This window comes from Lolium rigidum, chromosome 4 (assembly GCF_022539505.1).
Source record: "Lolium rigidum isolate FL_2022 chromosome 4, APGP_CSIRO_Lrig_0.1, whole genome shotgun sequence".
Taxonomy (NCBI): Eukaryota; Viridiplantae; Streptophyta; class Magnoliopsida; order Poales; family Poaceae; genus Lolium; species Lolium rigidum.
The window spans coordinates 102,666,170-102,677,357 of NC_061511.1; the positions used below are offsets into that span (position 1 = coordinate 102,666,170).

The following is an 11,188-nucleotide window of genomic DNA, read 5'->3' on the forward strand; positions in this document are numbered from 1 at the left end:
GAGCCAGGCCGCGCCGCCTTATGGTGTGTTGGCCCTCCGGCCCCTCTCCGACTCTTCTTCGGTGTTCGGAGCCTTCCGGGAAAAATAGGAGGTTTGGCGTTGATTTCGTCCAATTCCGAGAATATTGCCCGAACAACCTTTCCGGAACCAAAAACAGCAGAAAACGAGAACCGACACTCGTGGCATCTTGTTAATAGGTTAGTTCCGGAAAACGCATAAAAACATTATAAAGTGCAAGCAAAACATGTAAGTATTGTCATAAAACATGCATGGAACGATAGAAATTATGGATACGTTGGAGACGTATCAGGCGTCATCTTCAATCCTCAAATGCTTGCTGCCATCTCCTCCATGTGTGATCATGCTCCAATTCTTGTCTTCCTCATCCATGCTAGGTCCATCATTCCTAAGAGTAACAAACATATCTGATTTAGGCAGCATCATATTCTCATGTATGTGAGGAATAGTTCCAAGAAACGAAAGTACCTGATAATTAAGTTGTTTGACACGAGCTCGAGTGATTGGTCCTTGTATTTGTGTGGTTGTAGGTACAACGGTTGTATCAATAGATAGGATGTCCTCATCACAAGATCCGGCCACTCTAGCACCGCCGCCGCCTCGCCGTCCGGCCGCTGACGCCACGCACCACCACCACCACAAGAAGGATCAGGATCGCCGCTCGCACCCCCCATGATCGCGACCATCTGAAACCCCCGTCGCCGCCATGTCACGCGGGCTTTGCCCGGCGACACCTTCGGCGGTGGCGGCGAGGGGAGGGAGGGGATGGAGGGGGCCGGAGGCCGGTGAGGAGGGAGGGGCTCCCCGGAGTGGCGCGGCGCCGCCACCTGGGGGATGGTTAGGTCGGGAGAGGAGTTTGAAACTGATAAAAGTGGCGCAATGTTCATGGTTAAAGTGCGTCCATATGCTGCGGCATGGAACTGGAAGTACGGTGCGGGTGAGGGCTGCCCACGTCGTTCCCGTGTTTTCCCCGTGAAACTTTTTTCTTCTGAATTTTAGAAGGAGAGCTGCTAAATTTATTGATTAGAAAGAAGAGTTATACTATATCCGTTTTAGAGAATAAGGCGCATACGTATTCCAAGACAAACTGTAACCATCAAAATTGAGCGACAAAATCTTGATATTTCATACGAACAACCTTTTATATAATTAAAGTAATTTTTGGTCAAATTAAAAAAAAAGCACGAAAATTAAGGACGTCTTCTGAAATGGAGGGAGTACAAGCGAATTTAAAGAAAACGAAAATTTTCCAATTTGCTGCGAAGCTTCCGTCCCGCCTACTGCTCACGCTCAGCACAGGGCAAAAAGGTCCGGCCAGGCCTTTGTTAACGCAGGGTAGGACAGTCATTTGCCTTCCACTAATCGGCCGTCAAACTACCCACAGCATCACCAACCTCCTCTGCTCTCTCCACTCTCCCACTAGTCTCACACTCCACACGTCAAAGCTAAGCTAAGCTAAACCCGGGAGTAAAAAAACATCCTCGCTTCTCCAGTCTCCCCAAAAATTCCGCAGAAATCCCCCCAAAACCCCTCATCGCTCGGCTCGAATCCCGACACGCAAGGATTCCTCCTCCGCTCCGAGCCAAGTGGATGCGCTGCCGCCGGAGCCGGACACGGCGTTGATCCCCCATGGCGGCACCGGAGGCGCGCCGCTTCGCGGTCGTGCCGCAGCTAGGTGAGCGGGCCCTCTTCCTTGTTCCACCCCCCTGGCTCCGCGGGTTCCTTGGCACTTGGCTCTGTTTGGTTCGATCCGATCTGGCTGGGTCCGGTCAACGCGTGGTCGTCGTTCACTCGAGCACGGTTGTTGGGAGGAAGAGCGCGTGCGTGGTTCGCTTTTAGGCCGACGCATTTCTGGTTTATTTATTTATTTATTATGTCCGAGGTGGAGTTATTGGGATTTTTTTGGTGGTTATTAAAAGGCGGCAGCATGGCACCTTGTTGTTTGGTACGTGTGCGCGAGCAATCTCGGACTCTTCCAAGGTTCTTTCATGGCTGTTGTCTGTTGAGATTCCTGGATGGAATTATATTCTAGTGAATACTACGTGGTTCTGCGAGAATTTTGGTCTGGAGGATTGCCTCTCGATTTTGGTGTTGTGGGCGCCATTGAAAGTCGGAGGCGCACGAGTTTGCTGTATAAACAGAATTCTTGCGTTTATAAGGTTTTGATTTGCGTATCAACCAAGTCAGCTCGAGTAAGGTTTGTGTTGGGGAGGGTTGTTTGTGTTAGGACGAGAGATCATGGTGGTCTGCAGTTCTGCACTTTGTGTGTGCTAATGTTCCTTTTGGTTCTCGATTCACTTCCATTTTGGTGTCCTCGGCATTGTCTATGCTTTCTAGACGAATATGCTCTGTACCAACGTTGATAGGTCCACATTCACAAAAAAAAACGTGGTGGACGTTCTTGTCAGGGGAACCTTTCTGTTTTTCTACTCGAAGTGTGCCTGTGATCTTATGTCAGTTCCTTTAGCAGTGATTTTGAGTGGTAAGGCTGAACCATCTGCTATCTTTGTAATAACAAGCTTTTGGTTGCGGTGCTCTGTCTCTCGATGTTTGACGTTATTAGGTGTGTGATCTATTGGTAGGAAATTGGTATTCGTCAATCCTCGGAGATGTTCCAGGGATGGTCATTTGTTAACTTGTTTGAAGAGTTAAGTTAGTTATGCAATTTGGTTCTTAGGTTTCATATTGTGTGATGAAGTCCTATCTGCTTCGTTTTGAAATCAGGTCATAAGAAGAACAAGATTCACAGCTAGTGGTGAATATGCTTTTGGCGTTGTGGTCCTCTTGGAAGTTCAAATATGAAAACAATACTCAATTATAAACTGAACATACTACACATTTTTGTGATGACATGAAATAGATGTATTGACAGTTTCATTAATTGTTCAAGAATCAAGAGTCTTGGTTGCAACTATGCTGCGTTACTTAACTGTTTTGTATTATCTATGAACAGATATTGAGCAGATACTGAAGGAGGCACAACAAAGATGGCTGCGCCCTACTGAAATTTGTGAAATACTTAAAAACTACAGAAATTTTCGTATCGCACCAGAACCACCAAATATGCCTCCAAGTAAGGACATATCTCTGCTCTATCAAACACTGCTGCAATTTATTGTACTATGAAAGATAGATGTAACTTTAATTGGTGAATCATGATAACAATAGTATTTTATAAAATTATATTTTTACTAAGAATCTCCATAGTTCTGATTGTTTTAACATACGGACGTTCCCTTTTTCGTACAACTGGAAAAGTCATTGCGGTTGCTGAACTATGCTTTACTGAACAAATTTTGTAAGCTACTGCAGAAAAGCAGCTATGTAAAAGTTAGTGCCCTGTTTATGAAACCAGGCTGTATCTCCCAAAGTGCACCAAAGTGAAAACACTAAGTACAATATCATTGAATGTATATCTTCTGTTTTCTTGTTAGGAGGACATAATCTCCTTTGCTTTTACTTACACCAAAAGCAGATCTCCAACAGGAAAAAGTGTAAAAGATGGCCAATTAAACGGGAATGTCATACTCCACTGCAGTGCCAAATAAAACCGAAATGAACTTGAATCGCTGATTTTCATTTAGACTAGTTTGCTATTGCCCTTTGTACTAAGCAGCTGTATTTCAGTGGGAACTTGTATGTGCTATAAATATAACTAAAACATGATATGTTAAACTGAGCTCTTTATGTTAAACATTTGTCAGTTTGCATTTATCTGGCACCATAGCACAATTGTTTGCTAGAAGATGTTATGTTCTTTTGCTTTGGCCAAACTTTCAACTGCTCTAGTCGTGCTTCTTTTCTTCCATGAATCGCTGCTGTATTGCACACTATTCAACTCTTAGTTGCATATGAATTTCTTTTACTTACCTTCCATTGAGCAGACCATCTCTATCGCAACATAACTCATTTAATCACTTCTCTGTTAGATATGGTTAGGTTGATGTAGCACCTCAATATATCCGCAGCCACAATGCTTTAGCTCTTAGCAACTGACATTCTTCATCTTGCCTAGGTGGCTCACTTTTTCTGTTTGATCGGAAAGTATTGAGATACTTCAGGAAGGATGCTCATAATTGGAGGAAGAAAAAAGATGGAAAGACTGTCAAAGAAGCCCATGAAAGATTGAAAGTAAGCTATTGTGGAACATCTACATAGTTATCGTCTTTCAATGATCACCCAATATTTTCCTTGAGATTTTTTATGCTTGTTGAGATTTTTGTTGTTGGCTAGAATAAAACTGACTATAGTCTGTTAATCAGTCTGGAAGTATTGATGTGCTCCACTGCTATTATGCGCATGGGGAAGACAATGGGAATTTCCAAAGGAGGACTTACTGGATGTTGGAAGAGTAAGTGGATTCCCATTGGACAACTTGCATGTTGCTTACGTAGTTCTATTTTTTGCGCATGCGTAGAGGAGTAATACACAATTGCAGGTTTTTAGACTTGAATATCCTCTTATTTGATTTTGCAGGGATTTCATGCACATTGTCCTCGTACATTATCTTGAGACCAAGGTAATACCGAAACATCATCTTTTTAACTTGGGTAGTTGGGTAACTCCATATCTGCCATGCATTTATGTTTTTCATCATTTACCTTTATGCAAGAGTACCGTTGCTTCTTGTTAGGATTCTAATATTATCGATTATGTTTGTTTTTTGTTTGTCTGGCATATGCTTATATCATGTTGTTCAGGTTTACTTGTTCCAAATATTGGTAGTTGTACAGATCTGGCTAAAATGTTATGTCTAGAAAGCCATGCGAGTTTTATAATTTTTATTACGAATTACTCAATGTTTAAGTACACTAGGAACCCGACATTAGTTCCCTCATCACGGAACACACTGGTATCCATGTCAAGTTTCATGCACTAGCCAATGAAACCAAAAGTCCGAACTGATGGAAAGGGCTAGGCAATCCACACATACCGTAACACCCCCTCTCACGTGTGACTCGGGGAGGCTAACACGTGCATAGAGAAATCGCAGGTATGACTCAAGAAGCCTATACGTGGACAGAAAGGGGGCTACCATTAAATTGTGAAAGCTGAGATTGAACCCAATACCCCTGGTTCTGCTACCATGTCAAGTTTCATGCACAAAGCAACGCAACCAAAAGTCCGAACTGATAGAAAGGGCTAGGCAATTCTTACATTCTGTAACAATCCAAATATGTTGTGAGATTGAGGCCTTCATTATACGTTGGTGGCTGCTGTTATTGTGTTAAAAATATTTCGTTTGATGCTGTTTCAGTAAGTATGGCAATTGCCACATGTTAGTGTATCACATTGTTTAGAATGATTTCACATTCCAGAAAACAAATCTTTTGAGACCCACCACTAAGAGTTGGGACTTAGAGGAGTTTGGCTTGAATTGTAATCCAGAAAAGCTACATTTGGTGTTCAAAACTGGAAAAACATTTTAACTCGGTACAACATGGCACTATGTAAATTGTCGAACCCTTAATTCAGTGGCTTCATCAGATGCTATTGTTAAATAATTATAGTAGGGGTTATTGGAGGAAGATTCAAGAAAAGTGTATTCTGTTATAGCAGCTATACTAATCTAGCTAGTGAAATGCAATACCTGTTGCAAGTTGAAACTGATTTTGGAAACACGGAATAGTGCTATATTTTTACTGATTTGTATATACAAGTTCATTTTCATATAATCTCTTGTTTGGTTCAAATGATTGTTCTCATTTCACATTCTGAGAAAGTTGCGGGGTCTGCTTTACTCCGAAGAGTTGGTTTGGTTCTGCGTTGCTCTTGGAAGAAATAGATTAAATTTCCATTGTATCTCTGTGAATATGATCTTTAGGGTGGCAAGTCATCTCGAGCTAGGGGGATAATGACATGCTTCAAGCAGCTGGTGTGGATAGTCCATTAAGTCAGTTACCTTCTCAAACTATTGAGGGTGAAAGCTCACTCAGTGGACATGCCTCTGAATATGAAGAAGCAGAATCAGGTAGGGATGTTTGGCTATCTTCTGTTATGTGTAATGACAATGGAAATATTACACCACTAAAATAGTTTCACTGATACATATTCTATGCACAGCGTATCTAAAGCAAAATTCGGTGCAGCAGATATTTATTCAGGAGGAGCCGGATACAACTCTTTCACTCAGATGCAGCAGCATCAAAATGGAGTTGGACCAGTGATTCATCCTCCTATTTTCAGCTCTTATGGTCCTTCTTCATCTATAGGTAATAAACACCAGAATCAGTCTTCGTATTTCATACCTAAGTACAGTTGACTTAATCCATTTCGTTGTTACAATTTTCAGGTACTTATCCAGTACTGCAGCATGCTATGGTGAACAATACAAATATGTATTCTGGCAGTCAAGATAGTTCCTCTGTTCTTCTGAGTGATTCAAGAGCTGGATTTATACCGAATAGCCATGAAAGTCACAATGATCTTTCATCATGGAATGAGGTTATGAAATCGAATAGAGGATTTATGCCACATCTGCAACCTCCTGTTCCTCCTGAGCTTGGCACTTCTGCAGAAGGCCCAGCAGTAGAGTATTTGACATTTGATGAAGTATATTCGGATGGACTTAGTCTCAATGATATTAGTGCTGCACGTGCTGACGGAGAATCATTCTGGCAGGTATGCCATGTGTGTTCTTTTTTGTTTATGATAACATAGTAATAATAGAACATGAAGTACATATGCATGAGAAGCAACTATTTTCATGAATGCAAATTGAAATAGCAAAATAACTAAGAGGCAATAATTATAGTTTTGAGGCAATAAGTTTAAGAGAGATCAGATGGAAGTCTTATATGTATCCACAACCGTCCATTGGTTGGAAAAGCATGAAAATGATTAAAGATTTTTGACGTCCCAGATAAAAAGTTTTCCAATTCAATTTGTGCTTATGATATTGGTATAGATGGAAAAGAAACATTCACTGTTATCTTTATCAAAATGTTTCTATTATTTGGTTGGAGTCTTTTTTTTATTAAAACGGGCATAACTATCGAGAGCACAGTGGTTAGATGCACATGGTTGCTTCAAGTTAATTCTACCATAATGCTGAATATTCTTACTTTCTCTTTATATATGGATATTTGCATGGCTTATTTGGAAAATTTAGTTTGCCAAAACGTCTTATATTAAGGAATGGAGGGAGTACATGTTTCCCATTTCATTTATTTACGCTGATAATAGCTTTGTATAGTCAGAATATTGTACTCGGCCTGTGCCTAGCTAGCTAGTGCTACTGGGGAGCGGTGTTTTGGAACATAGGTCCATATGCTCTCTATATTTCGAAATGCATCTTACATACATTTTAAATTTTAAAAAAATTAAAACTAAAAGTTCGCACGTACATCTTCACGCGCTACGTGCTCACAAAGTCGTTTCATAAAAAATCGACTTATCATGTGACGTGTGTAAAAAAGACAAAATTCAGTGTTAAAAATAATGCTTTTCACAAGATAAACTTTCTCTTTTTTATATAGATCACACAAAATATTGGTTTTTCGTGAAACTTGACGAACACACGTATATTATGAAGATGTACATGTAGAATTTTTTGTCCAAATTTTTCGACATTTCGAAATATAATTTTTTAGTAGAGGGTGCATACGCACCCGGGAGCCGAATTGAATTTCCGGTGCTACTGGTGATTTATCTAACGAAAACTGTTGCATTTCAGTTCTCCAGTGCTACTGGCGATTCTGCAATGGAGAACAGTTTTGCACAAAATAGTGGATATGGGGAGGCAGCCATCAGTCACCCTTTTTCGAAGACTAAATCATCCAATTTATCTGATATCCTAAAAGATAGCTTTAAGAAATCTGACAGTTTTACAAGATGGATGAGCAATGAGCTTCCTGATGTGGAGGATTCCCAAATCCAGTCTAGCTCTGGGGCGTACTGGAACTCTGAAGAGGCAGATAATATCATCGAAGCATCAAGCCGTGAGCCACAGGATCAGTTTACTGTGGCACCAATGCTTTCACAAGACCAGCTCTTTAGTATAGTTGATTTTTCACCAAGCTGGACATATGCAGTCTCAAAGACTAAGGTATATAGTACATTAGCTGTAGTAAGACATGTTGTCTTACATCCTTTTCATAAGCTTGAAAGTCTTTAACCTTTTTTTGTGTTCCATGCCATATAGGTTTTAGTTAGTGGAAGATTATTAAATGCCAACGAAGTGACTGAAAGATGCAAGTGGTCATGTATGTTTGGAGAAGTTGAAGTTCCAGCAGAGATTTCATCAGATGGGACTCTACGTTGTTATTCTCCTCCACACAAACCTGGTAGAGTCCCTTTCTATATCACCTGTTCCAACAGGTTGGCCTGCAGTGAAGTACGTGAGTTTGAATTTCGACCAAGTGACTCTCAGTACATGGATGCTCCTAGTCCACATGGTGCAACAAACAAAATTTATTTCCAGATACGCCTTGATAAACTATTGTCCCTCAGGCAAGACGCATACCAAGCAACTGTATCTAACCCCAGTCTGGAGATGATTGATTTGAGTAAGAAGATAAGTTTGCTGATGAAAAACAATGATGATTGGTCGGAGTTACTAAAGCTTGCTGATGATAATGAGCTGCTTACAATTGATCAGCAGGATCAGTTTGCTGAAAACTTGATCAAGGAAAAACTGCATGTCTGGCTTCTTCATAAAGCAGGTGATGGTGGAAAGGGACCAAGCGTAGTAGATGATGAGGGACAGGGCGTACTTCACCTAGCAGCTGCCCTTGGGTACGACTGGGCTATTAGACCAACTGTTACTTCCGGTGTGAACATCAATTTCAGAGATGTCCATGGATGGACTGCACTCCATTGGGCTGCATTCTGCGGCAGGTAAGTAATTCAAAAAGTGACATCAGTTCATGTGTTTACCTTTCTGTTTTGAATACTGAACTTTATGTGACATTCTTTGACCAACGATGCAGAGAGCGGACTGTTGTCGCACTTATTGCACTGGGAGCAGCTCCTGGAGCTTTGACAGACCCAACTCCTGATTTCCCTGGAAGCACACCAGCAGATCTGGCATCTGCTAATGGACACAGGGGAATTTCTGGTTTCCTGGCAGAGTCTTCTCTGACTAGCCATCTTCAGGCCCTCAACCTGAAGGAAGCCAATATGGCTGAAATATCTGGCCTACCTGGCATTGGAGATGTTACTGACAGAAGTTCTTCTCAGCCTGCAATTGGAGATTCCTTAAGTGCTGTTCGTAATGCTGCTCAAGCTGCTGCTCGGATATATCAATTTAATAGAATACAATCCTTCCAAAGAAAGCAAGCTGTTCAATACGAGGATGACAAAAGTGGAATATCAGATGAGCGTGCACTTCCGCTCATGTCTGTCAAGTCATCCAGACCAGGGAAGCTTGATCCCCTGCATGCTGCTGCATCTCGTATACAAAATAAGTACAGGGGATGGAAGGGGAGAAAGGAGTTTCTTCTTATTAGGCAGCGGATTGTAAAGATCCAGGTAAGTCAACTGTATATGTCAGAACCCTAGATATTCTAGTTTTGAATAACACTCAAAAGTCACGGTACTTCACTTTTTCTTCAAACTGAAACACATTGAAGTTTGTCGTCCATTTGTTGTATGTTAGCTGGCTAGCAGCAGTTCGATGCATTGCCTAGAGATAGCAAAACTTCTGGGATGGGCAGGGGTATCAGGATGAATGCTCCCATTGTGGGACAGTCGATTTGTTGTGCTTTATAACTGCTCATTATGCCATCAATTTCATGTGTTTCTAGAAAATTGTCCAATATGAGTCATTGGCTGCTAACAGTCATCAAATGCCTGACTTTGTAACTTTTTTACTGGATAGGCTCATGTGCGTGGCCACCAAGTGAGGAAGCATTATCGGAAGATAATTTGGTCCGTTGGGATAGTGGAGAAAGTTATATTACGCTGGAGGCGCAGAGGGGCTGGGTTGCGTGGGTTTCGGTCTTCCGAAGGTGCCATGGAGAGCAGCAGTGGTGGAACAAGTACCAATTTGGTCACGCATAAACCTGCTGGGGATGACTATGATTTCTTGCAAGAAGGACGAAAGCAAACTGACGACAGACTGCAGAAAGCTCTTGCCAGAGTCAAGTCCATGGCTCAGTACCCAGAAGCAAGAGATCAGTACCAGAGGATTTTGACTGTTGTATCAAAAATGCAAGAGTCCCAGGTACTGCCCTGGTTTCGTAGATATTCCAATATTTAACTAAATTGGACCATTTACTTTGTTGATTTCCGCAGTTCTATCCAAATGGTAGGCATAGACTGCTTATACTACCATTTTTTAACTGCTGGCGTGACAGGCCACTCAAGAAAAGATGCTTGAGGACGCAGCAGAGATGGACGAAGGCTCTTTCATGAGTGAATTCAAGGAGCTGTGGGATGATGGTACACCTGCCCCTGGCTATTTCTAGTGTACGAATTGGTGGATGCCTTTGTAAATCACCTTTTTTTTACTTTTTGTCCCAGAGTGCTGATGATTGATACATACTGACAACCCAAGTACTGATATCTTGGATTTGAATTCTGTTTTGTTATTTGTTGCTATTTATGTACAGTGATACCTTATTAACAGTATGGAACTCATGTACAAAGTTCAACATAGGCAGTCATGGATTCTAGGCTGCATGGGGAGTTTGAGTAGGTTTTCAGTCAATGGTTAGGAGTTTGTGTCTGTTTTCCCTTTGGTTGGCTAATGATGATCCAATGTTGCTTGCACCTTTATCTTGAGGGAGATGCATATTGTAAGATCAATAGCAGCGTGGTTTGTCTCCTACTGATACTTCCATTTTGTTTTGACTAACTTAATTACTCGCGTTGTTATGGAATAATGACTAGAATTTCCCCGGAAAAGCGGGGCAGAGCGACTCTAAAGCTGGGTTAGAGAGAGAAGAGAAGGGCAAAGTGAGAGCCCAAAATGCAACATATCTACGGTTAGACTTGAGTGAGCTATGCTTCACACCACCTCGCTAGCCAATCCATGATCATGAGGCTGCATCATATCAGAGGGGTTAGGGATAACTAGAAACATGCAATGCAGGAGTAGTTAATTCAAGCTAACGACGTGCTTGCAGTTCAAATCCGACGACCTCTAAACAGGTCCGCTAGTTTTTTTTTTAAAGGCTTTTTTAGACAACACATAATACATTAAGCAAGCAACCTGTCTCATTAAAAA

The 11,188-nt window shown here is 41.6% G+C and overlaps 1 pseudogene; it reads left to right on the plus strand.

The window, feature by feature from the left end:
• Positions 1 to 1,437: 1,437 nt before the first annotated feature.
• LOC124650112 lies at positions 1,438 to 10,758 on the plus strand (annotated as a pseudogene).
• The last annotated feature ends 430 nt before the right edge of the window (positions 10,759 to 11,188 follow it).